The sequence below is a fragment of the Phacochoerus africanus genome, chromosome 5 (genome assembly GCF_016906955.1).
Source record: "Phacochoerus africanus isolate WHEZ1 chromosome 5, ROS_Pafr_v1, whole genome shotgun sequence".
In the NCBI taxonomy this organism is placed as follows: Eukaryota; Metazoa; Chordata; class Mammalia; order Artiodactyla; family Suidae; genus Phacochoerus; species Phacochoerus africanus.
Window position 1 is genome coordinate 59,117,283 of NC_062548.1, and position 10,563 is coordinate 59,127,845.

At 57.5% G+C, this 10,563-nt stretch overlaps 1 pseudogene; it reads left to right on the forward strand.

Annotated features, from left to right (window-relative positions):
* Positions 1-754: 754 nt before the first annotated feature.
* Positions 755-10,470, forward strand: LOC125127827 (glycerol-3-phosphate acyltransferase 2, mitochondrial-like; annotated as a pseudogene).
* The last annotated feature ends 93 nt before the right edge of the window (positions 10,471-10,563 follow it).

A 10,563-nucleotide genomic window follows, 5' to 3' on the forward strand; every position in this document is an offset into this window, starting at 1 on the left:
TGTGTTGTGGTAGGAAGGAGGCTGAGGAGGTACCAAGTGCCATCTTCCGTGGAGAGGGCTGTGTGAGATGAGACCAGTGATGGGAAAGTTGTCTTCTCCCCCACCAGATGACTGTGTCTTGGGAACAGATCCATGTGGCATTTCTCTGTGTTCTGGCCCCCCAGCTGTCCCTCTCCCCAGTACCCTAGACCCACATTGCTGTAAGGATTGAGTGGATAAAGGGCTGTCATCTGGTGCAGAGGGGAAGAGCAGCTGTGTAGGACCTGGTGGCCTGGTGACCATGGTCCTCCCCCTCTTTGGCGATCTCATGCCTCCTTCCTGCCAGCCCAGCCATGTTCTGTCCCTGTGCATGGGCAGGGTTGGAATCTCTAACAGCCCCTCTCGGTGCTGTGGACGTTGATGGTGAGGCAACGCATCCCCTTCACACTGGCCTGAGGGAGCCCTCATCTGGACACTGTGAGACCTTTTGAGGACAGGTGGTTCCTTGGTGGGACCAGTCAGGTGTGGGGTAGGGGTGGGGGGCTTTGATCTGAGCCAGCCCCCAGATTCTAGCCTGGTTCTCATCATTGCCTGCTTGGGTGTTACCTGTCTGTGCTGGTGAAGGGGTATGGGGGTCACCGCAGGAACCCCTGGTTGTGGCCCAGACTCTAGTGCCTCCTCCATCTTTCTTCCTCTCTCCAGTAGAGGTTCCTCTGGAGAGAGAGAGAAAGGCAGAGGTGGCTGGTTCACAGATACTATAGACCCCAGGGACACCATGTCAGAAGCCAGGCCCCAAACCCAGCAGAGGAGCAGCCGGAATGGTCGGGAGGTAGGGTAGCCATTTCTAGTCCCAGAACACCCTCTGCCCTTCCGCCTCCCCTCATGCCCTCACTCCTGGAGCCTCCCTCCCTCTGCCAAGGACTTTGAGTCCTCTCATCTCTCCTGTGGCCTTTTTCCAGACCAGCACGTGGTCCATCAGGCTTTGGGATGAAGCTGGAGGCTGTCACCCCATTCTTGGGGAAATACCTGCCTTTTGTGAGTCACTGCTGCCAGACCTGTACCCCTAAGAGCTGGGTGAGTAATGGTAGGGCCCAGCCCCACCTTGGGAAGCTTGGAGTAGCTTGGTTCTGGGAGTCCACGGCTCTGGAAAGCAGCTTCTTTATGTCTTTGAAGCTCCCCTTTGCTGTCTTTGGGTGAAATGGATGTGCTAGTATTGGTTGTTCATTGGCCTGGGGCTGCTCCTGGCTTCCAGGCCTAGGAGAGTTGGGTGGGGAAGTTCCAGAGAGCAGAGAGGAGGTAGAGCATGGCCAGAGGGCTGGGGTCTGACTCTGCCTGCAAGAGTCCTTATTCAGTTTGGGGGGCACCGTCCACAGTGTCACCCTGCACTCAGCCCATGCTTGAAGATCTCTGTGTGTCCATGCCATGTGCTGCTGCTGACAGGACCCTGGGTTCTGGTGGGGATTCAGGCTATAAGTTCTCTGCTCTTGGTGAGAGAACTTCTCAGAGACATTAATATGCTACTCTCCAAGAAGAGGATGCAGCCCTTCCATTTTGACCATGGACCCCTCTTTCCTGAGGGAGTGTCAGCATCTGATGTCAAACATCTTTTGGGAACTGATGTACTGTAGTCTTGCCTCCTGGTAGACTTGCTAGTCCATCAGGCAAAGACCACAGAAGTCAGGGCAGGGGCTTTTCTTTGCTGGTTTGCTAAGGCCCCTCAAGGACATGCTGTCCCTGCCCCTCTCTGGCAGGAGTCCCTCTTCCACAGAAGCATAATGGATCTAGGCTTCTGCAACTTGATCCTAGTGAAGGAGGAGAACACCAGGTAGTCAGAGCTGGGGGTGGGCAGGGCCCTTGGGTGCCGGGCTGCTGGGGCCCTGCTTTGTGGTATCATTTTTTTTCCTTTGATGAAAAAAGAAGGGCCCCTGCCTCTGCTCCAAAGCCACAGGCGGGGACAGCCTTGGAGATTTCCTGCATTTCATTCTGTGAACTTTCAGGCCTTGAATCTGTACCATCATTACTGGGGTGTGGGGTAGGAATAGGCTACAGATGGGAAGGTGCTTCTTCTTCCTGATCCATGGTAAGCCATGCTGGGGTGTTCCCAGTCCATGGGACCGGGGTGTGATCCCTTCCTGATGGAACACCCTCTGTGGGCCCTAGTTGGGGGTGGTCCCTCTGAGAGATCTATTCCCTGCTCTGGGGGCTGTGCCCAGGTTTCAGGGCTGGCTGTTTTGGAGGCTCTGCTATTTCTTGTGGTCACTGGAGCAGCACATACCCCCCTGCCAGGATGCCCCAGAGAAGATCATGGAAAGCGCTGGGTGAGGAGGCAGGGACTGGGCTCTGGCTGGTACTTCTGGGGTCCTTGAAGGGGATGACAAAGGCCCTAGGCATGACTGTTTGAAAGGGCTCATTTCTAGAGTGTTCATTTGGTCTGGGGCCCTTCCTTACAGATGGAGGGTAAAAACTGGTGGCTGTGCCCAGGGGATGCTGTGGTGCCTTAGACCTGCTCCAGCCTGACACGACTCCCCCACTGACCACAGGGTGCAGAACATCATCTCAGGGAGGGTCCCAGGAGGGGCTGGGGAAGGCCAGGGGCCCAGCCTTGTGAAGAAAGAGGTACAGCGCATCTTGGGCCACAGCCAGACTCCACCCCACCCCTTCCTGCTCAGGCAACTCTGTGCTGAGGGGCTCTGGGCTGGGACCTCTGCTCTCCCGGAGAGAGCATTGGCTGGGCTTGGGAGTGGGTGATGTGTTTACAGACAGCCTTAGGGAGCCCCTGATCTGGACATGATGAGACTTTTCAAAGACAACTGGCCCCTTAGTGGGACCAGCTGGCTTTGATCTGAACCAGGTCACAGACTCCAACCCAGGTTCTCACCATGCTGGCCTGGTGCTATGCATCTGGTCCTTGGTGTGGCCCAGACTCCAGTTCCTCCTCCACCCTTCCACCTCCCCCCAGGTTAGGCTCCTGAGGAACCAGAGAGGAGGTGGCTCTTTCCCCATCTCATAGGCCCTCCCACGTTCATTCTGCTGTCACCACCTGCTCCCTCCCACCTCTATTCTGTGCAGGTCTGAGCTCCCCTTAGATGCAGGGCACTCTTCTGGGGAAATGGGGGGATGTACAGGTCAGAGTGAAGAGAGATCTGCATGCCTGCAGGGAGGACAGAACGAGGGCTAGAACTGAGAATACCTGGAGGGGAGGAGACACTTGTAAGTCAGAGACAGGAGGGGAAAGGAGCCAGCTGTAGGGAGGCCAGGTTGTGGGGGAGCAGTCCTGCCAGAGGAAACAGCTATGGCTTCAGAGAAGGGCCAGGTTTGCTCAAGAGGCAGATGTGGTTGGAAGCTGGCAAGCGAGAGAGAGAGAGGGTTGTTAGAGACAAAATCGGGAGGCAGAAGGGACCAGAAATGCAGGGTCATACAAGAAGTTTGCATTTTATGTCTAAGTGCAGTGAAAACCAATGGGAAGGTTTTAAGCAGAGAATGACAACATTAATTGAGGTCAGGCGTAGAGAACAGACCATCTGGGAGGCTGTTTTCTTAGCCCAGGTGAGACATGATAGATGGGGGAGACAGTAGTGCCTGGGAAAATGGATGGAGAGACCACTATGAAATGAACAGAATGCACTGATGGATGGGAGGATTGGGGTGGGAGCAGTGAGGGGAGAGGGGAGAAATTGTGGGAGAGCCAGGTTTCTGGCTGAGCACCTGCTGACGTGGGTGGAGGGGAGGGGCCAGGCTTGCCGGGGTTGGTGATAGTGAGTTTGGCTCACAAAAGATGTTTTGGACATAAAGTTTCAGATACCTGACCTACTGCTTGGGCACTGAGGCAGCTGCTCCTATATATGAGTCTGGAACTCAGAAGAGAGGTTGGGCCAGGAGCATATATTCTTACAGCTTTAGCACATGGATGGTGCTTAAAGCCAGGGGATGAGTGAGCCATTGAGGGGAGAGCCCAGGGCTGCACATGAGGGGCTTAGCTCTCTTGAAAGTGCTGAGAGGTCAACTGAGCAAGGACAGGACGTAGAGATTGTTGGTGACCTATGACCAGCCCTCCACATGATGGTTCTTTGGCTTTGTCGAGACTTCTGCTGCCTTGATCTGGCCACTTTTACATCAGCCTAGCTTTGATTCCAGGGCCCCTCGTGACAAAAGTGCCCCTGTGAAGGAGTCACTGGGCACCCCTTGGTTGTGTTTGAACCCAGCCACCTGCCTTCTATACACCTGAGAAGGCAGATATCCCTGGGTGGACCTGGTTCCTTTCTTAGTGTGGTTCTCAGAGGGGTACACAGTGCTCTCACAGCCCATCTGACTGTTCCTTCTCCAACTTACCCACTGTCAACAGATGCCCCACCTCGTGTTTCATGGAGAAACAAGCCATCAGATGAGGACATGCTGCATGTCCCCCACATTTCCATGCTGCCTGCAGCTATGCTTCTGGCCTCATTTACAGTCAGTCCCCACCTCAGGCCTCTGGACACCCCCTCCCTGGAGATTGTGCCCCTTCAGTTATCCCCTTTCCTTCTTGTATCATTAACTCCTCTCTTTTTAGTCCACCTTTCCCAGCAGTTTGCAAAGACAGCTGGGTCACGCCTAAGGGAGTCCTGGTTCTCTGATCTCCTTTAGGGTAAATGGAGGCAGGGAGCTGCTCTGAAGCTGATGCGAGGCAGCCGCACCACAGGCTCTTCTTGGGAGACTCTCAGCACCTTGCAGGCATGGGCTCTGGTATTAGGCTCGCCTCCCAGGCTCAGCACTCCCACTTTTTAGCCTTTTCTCTTGTCCAGCAGTGTCTGTAACATCTCTGAACCTCACTTCTCTCTTCTGTAAAATGGAGACAATAGTGCCTGCCATAGAGGGGTGCCGGCTGCCCTCTGGGAAGCCATGTCCTGCCAGATCTCAGCCTGGGTGTTGTTCTCCAGGCTGTTCAGCCGGGCACTGCTGCGGTTCCTGAACTGCCTCTTCCTGAATGTGCAGCTGCACAAGGGCCAGATGAAGATGGTCCAGAAGGCCTCCCAGGCAGTAAGGCCTGCCCCCCACTGGGATGGGGATGGGACAGCAGGGACAGAGGAGCAGAGACTAGGCCAAACCCTAAGTTGGGAACAGCTCCATCAGCTGGTGGGAAAAATCCACTGCTCTTTGATGACCTTCTCTTCATGTCTCATGGTCCTGTTCCTGTGGGGTACCTCTAATGGCTTTTCATCATGGTCTTAACCATCATAACGTCTGTAGATTACCTTAAAAGTTGTTGACAGAGCTCCTCTGCTTTTGGGAAATGTGCTCAGAGGAAGAACTACTTAGCTGAACCCTCTCTCCCTCTGGGGCTGCCCCGGGTCTGGAGGCACCGGGTTTCCGCTCCTACATCTTCCGGGTCGGGAGCAGATTGGCACCTCCCTCTGGCTCTCCCTGGAGCAGGGCTCGCCGCTCATCCTCCTCTCTACCCACGAGTCACTCCTGGATGGGATCCTGCTGCCCTTTGTGCTGCTTTCCCAGGGCCTGGGTGTGCTCCGTGTGGCTTGGGACCCCCATATCTGCTCCCCCATCCTCAGGTCAAAGTCGTGTGCCCTTAGACATATGGGGAGAGGACCCCAGGCTGGGTCAGGGGTGTAGTGGGTGTAAGGTGGTCTGGCTGGCAGCAGCTCTCAGAGACGACTCCTAGCCCCTCTGCTCCCAACTTCTGCCAGCAGAAGGGTCAGCTATGGGCCAAGGGTGCCTCAGGCTATACAGGCAGGACCCAGGCTGGGCCCAAATGGGCTGAGGCTCTTGCCAGCCTACTGCCTGGTCCCATCTCCTGAGTCCCTTCCCTTGTCTGCCCTGTGCCCCAGAGTTCTGCTGAGGAAACATGGGTGACTTTTTCTACCCCCAGAAGCCAACCTCTCCCTGGACAGCTCTGAGGGGGTCCTTGCAAGGGCTGTGTTCTGTGAGGTGAGTACTGTGTGCCCAGTGGTTGTACATGGGGCCAGGCCAGGGTCCAGGAGCCTGTTGCTGTTCTGGCCTTGACACCTGCGTCCCCTCCCCACTTGTAGGCTGTGCAGCAGCTGTTGGTCAGCGGGCAGCCCCTGCTCATCTTCCTTGAAGAGCCCCCAGGGGCTCAGGGGCCTCGACTCTCAGCCCTGGGCCAGACCTGGCTGGGACTGGTGGCACAGGCTGTCCAGGTGGGCACTGTCCCTGATGCTATGCTAGTGCCAGTGGCCATCACTCACAACCTGGTTCCAGATGCACCCCGTGACACATGCCACGTGAGACTCTTCTGCCTTTGGGAACCCCCAGTGGACATCATTTCGAGAGGAGGCACAATATTGTGCCCTGTGGCTGAGTCCCCCTTGGGGCTGGAGTTAAGGGGGGGTGCACAGGAGCTTCACCCCTACCATCATTATCCTGTGGCACCTACCAAGGCTATGACAGTCATCCTCTTGGCTCATCCTCAAAAGCCCTTGCTAGGCAGGGATTTCTTCTGTTTCACAGATGAGAAAATGAGCTTGTAGAGGCCATGGTCATGTACCAGCTTGGGCCCAAAATGCAGCTGAGCAGAAAGCAGGCCCCAGGCAAGCTGGCCCACTCAGCACCTCCCTCCCTGTAGGCCTTGGCCCCACTGGGGCTGTGGACGGGAGCTCTGGCTGCTCTGCGGAGCCTATGAGGATGGGGCCGTGGCCGCAGGGTCTGTGCCCATGTACATCTGGCTCAGCCCTTCTCTCTGCAGGTATGGACTCCATTGGGCAAGGCTGGAGTTACCTGGGGTCTGTCCTGGGGCTTCTGGCAGCCTGTCCTTGAAGCCACTGCAGGGATAGCCTTGCCCACTTCAGGTGGGCTGTATGCAGATGTCCTGTGGGCCAGGGCCGACCACCTAAGAGCCTTGTCCTGGCAGGAATACACTATCGATGCCAGAAGCTGCTGGGACAGCAAGCAGACCCTGGAGCAGCTGCTGCAGCCCATTGTGCTGGGCCAGTGGTTAAGAGCAGAGGAGTGGCTGGGGCCTGGGGCCCGGCAGGTAGCCCTTTGGCATTGCCCTTGCCAGATAACCTAGGATCATCTAGACCCGTGCCAGGCACTGCACACCCCCCACCCCACCCCCACCTGTAACCTGGGTGGGTTATGGCACACGGGCCTGGGAAGGACAGGGTTCCGTGAGCCACCTCTTGTCTTTTGTGGGGGTGGGGAAAGCTCTGGGCTTCCCAGTGACCGTTTTTAGGTTTGGTCCTTTCATCCTTTGATCTGTCTCTATCGTCCCCGACACTGAGAAGGAGCAGGAGTGGACCCCAGTAACCGGGCCCCTTCTGGCCCTCAAGCAAGAGGACCAGCTCCTGGTCAGGAGGCTGGGCCATCACGTCCTGAATGGTGAGAACTCGGTCTGGTCTCTGGGAGAGGCTCCTTAGAGGTGGCTGGTCGTCAGGGCCCTGTGTTCCGAGTGGGTTTCTGTCCCTGCCCCTCCTCCTGCGAGGCCCACTTGGGACATGAAGGAGTGGGATCTGCCCCTGCCCCTGAGGAGCGGGGCAGCCAGGGAGGACATGATGGAACCACTGAGTGAGTTGCACACAGGCGGCCACCTGGCTAGCCTCAGGCATGTCACTTCACTCTGAGGTGACGTTAGCTGAACAGAATAACCTAAGAGATGTAACCACAGTGCCTGGCACAGAGGGGCTCATAACAGCTTTATTACCATCTTCTCAGGTGTCTCCTCTGTGGCAGAAACTGGGTGGGTGGGTAGCAGAGCTACAAGAGGCAAGGGATGCCCCTGAGCTCCCAGCCTGGCTCTCAATATATAGTTGATAAATGCCAATTTTCTTCACTGGAGGAGGGGGGCACCAAAGGCAAAGCTTGTGCTTCCCTTTCCAGAGGTGTAGTTGGGTAGCGAGGCTGTAGGTGGTGCCAGGGAGGTGTGCTCTTGGCTGGCTCTTGGATCCTGACCAGCATCCCTTCCCACCTGCCCGCCAGCGTGGCCAGCTTGGCGGTAATGAGCACAGCCATCAGGGCGATGCTGCTGCTGTTCAGGCACCGGAAGGTAGGGGGCGGTGTGGCCCTGCGCTGAGCCCCTCACTGCCTGCCCAGGGCATGTTCCTGTCGCAGGTCCTGGGGGAGTTCTCCTGGCTGACCGAGGAGATGCTGCTGCGTGGCTTTGACATGGGCTTCTCGGGGCAGCTGCGGTGCCTGGTGCAGCACACCCTGAGCCTGCTGTGTGCACACGTGACCCTGCTGCGTCTCCACCAGGGGAACCTGTTGGTGGTTCCACGGCCAGGCCCAGGCTTTGTGCACCTGGCACACCTGAGTGCCGAGTTGCTGCCCGCCTTCCTGAGCGAGGCTGTAGGTGGTGAGTCTCCAGGGTGGTTGGAAGCTGTGTAGGGGCGAGGGCAATGGCTTCCTTTCTCACACCAGGCCCCCCTCCCCAGCCTGTGCCATGTGGGGGCTGCTGGCAGGGGCCCTGGGAGCTGTAGGGCATCAAGCTGCTGAGCCAGAATGACCTCTATTGCCAGATCCAGCTGCTGCTGCTGCCTTTGCTGCCATGGGACCTGCTACTGCTGCACGTCAGCGCCCCCCCCCCCCGCCCCCCGCCAGCCCAGCACAGTCCTGGTCCTCCCCTTCTTACTTGTAGGCAGGGGCCTGTGCCTCCCCTGCCTCTGGCTCTGCTGAGCCACATGGATGCCTTCCTCCCCAGCCCTGCCAGTCTTCCTACTGCTACTGTCAGGAGGTGCTGGACCGGCTCATCCAGTGCGGGCTCCTGGTCACCGAAGAGGTAGGAAGGGCAGCTGGAGACCAAGTCCCTGCCTGGGGCCTGGCCCCCTTCAGCTTCTACCCTTGAGTGACAGCTGCCTGGGCTCCTCCCCCCCAGGTGCACTCTGGGGGGCCAGGTCCCTGGTGTATCAGAGAAGCCATTCTCCGCCTTGGGACCCATGTGTAGCTGTCTTGATAGGACTGGACAATGCAACTCTGAGGATTTCTGCACAGCACCTGCCCTCCACATTTTCTGTCCACAACCTTGAGGGTTGGTGCTCACTTCCTCTCAGGGCACAAGTTGGCACGGCAGGCGTCCTGGTCCAGGGCATCCTCTGGGCTCCCTCAGCCTGCATGTGCCGGTTTCACCTCCCCATTCTGGCTGGCCATGGACCTAGTCTAGGGGGCTCAGAGCTAAACCTCAGCCAACCTGACAAGGTCCAATGGCTCCCCCAGACCCCAGGTTCCTGGCCAGCCTGTGACACAAGGCGGCAGCACTTGAGTGCTGAACTGCTGTGGAAACCAAGTGGGGACTTCACTGACAGTGACAGTGACAACTTTGAGGAGGCTGAGGGTTAGTACTTCAGGGTGTGTTGCGAGAAGCCACAAGCGGAGGGAGGTGGGAGGGAGGCAGTGTCCTCCCACAGCTCAGTCAGCAGCCATGCTGCCCTTTTTCCTCTTCCTCTGCCACCTGCTCAGCCTACTGCTCAAGGCCTTTGCGCAGGCTGCCACCTTCCTCTGCCAGGGACACTGACTGGTAAGGTCCACACTCTGATGGCCATTCAGGGGAGGGGCTGGGTTTGTGTGGGGTCCCAGGGCTCGGACTTCTCTCTCCCACAGAGTCTGGCTACGTGGAGCAAGCTGTTCCAGCACTTACAGGCCACTGCCCAGGAGGAAGGGTTCTTTGGTGAGTTCCAAGCAGCTAGCCCAGGCCTAGGGAGGCAGGGGCAGGCTCGCTGGTGGCTGCTGCCCCCTACTGTACAGTGAGAGCTGAATTCCAGGATGGATGGCTGCAGAGTAGAGGAAGCTTTTGGGTCCAGTTTGAGCCCTGTTCTTAGGTTGTTCCTTCTCTAAACAAACAAGACAGAGGCTGTGCCTCGTGGCCCCCACACCTTTCTATAGCCTTCACTTTTCTCTTTCCTCCAGAGTGTGAGGACCCTAATCTCGCCGTCAGTGCTGTCTGGACCTTCAGCAACTTGGGGGTAAGAGGGCCCAGTCTCATCAGCCTCTCCTCTCCCCTGGCCTCCCATCCTGATAGAGCTGCTCAGGGGAGCCCAGCTGTACCTACCTTGGGTGTTACCCAGGGTCTCCCAAGAATATGTGTGGTGACACTAGTTGGAGGATAGTTTTCCTGCCCATCTTGGTCTCCCAAACCACCGGCTCATCCTGTGCCTGGGTGGGCACTGGAGCTTAAGTGACTACAGGTCTCACCGCAGTTTCCCTGGGGAGAGGCGCAGCCCCAGGGTGGGTACTCAGAGCCCTTCTCTGTGGCCCAGGTGCTGCAACAGATGCCCAGCCCTGTCGGCCCCATGCTCCACCTGTCCCCTACCTTTGCCAGCTGGGACAACCAGGAAAAGCTGGAACCACTCATCCGGCAGTTCATCTGTGGCTAGAACTGTGGGGAGGAGCCCATGTTGAGCCTTCTCAGCCCCAGAACACGGCCATGTGCTAGAGCCTGAAGACTAGGAGCTGCACAGCCTCAACTGGACTGTAAGACCCCTGAGGTCTCACTGGCCCTTGCTGTTGCTTGCTTTCTCCATCCTTTGGCGTGATAAACAAGAGTCCTCTTTCCCCAAGCTCAGCGGGTGTTTTTGATCTGCCCCTGCCCCCCTCAACCCTGTGAGAATTGCCCTGTCTCACGCCTCAAAACAAACCCTAAAGGCA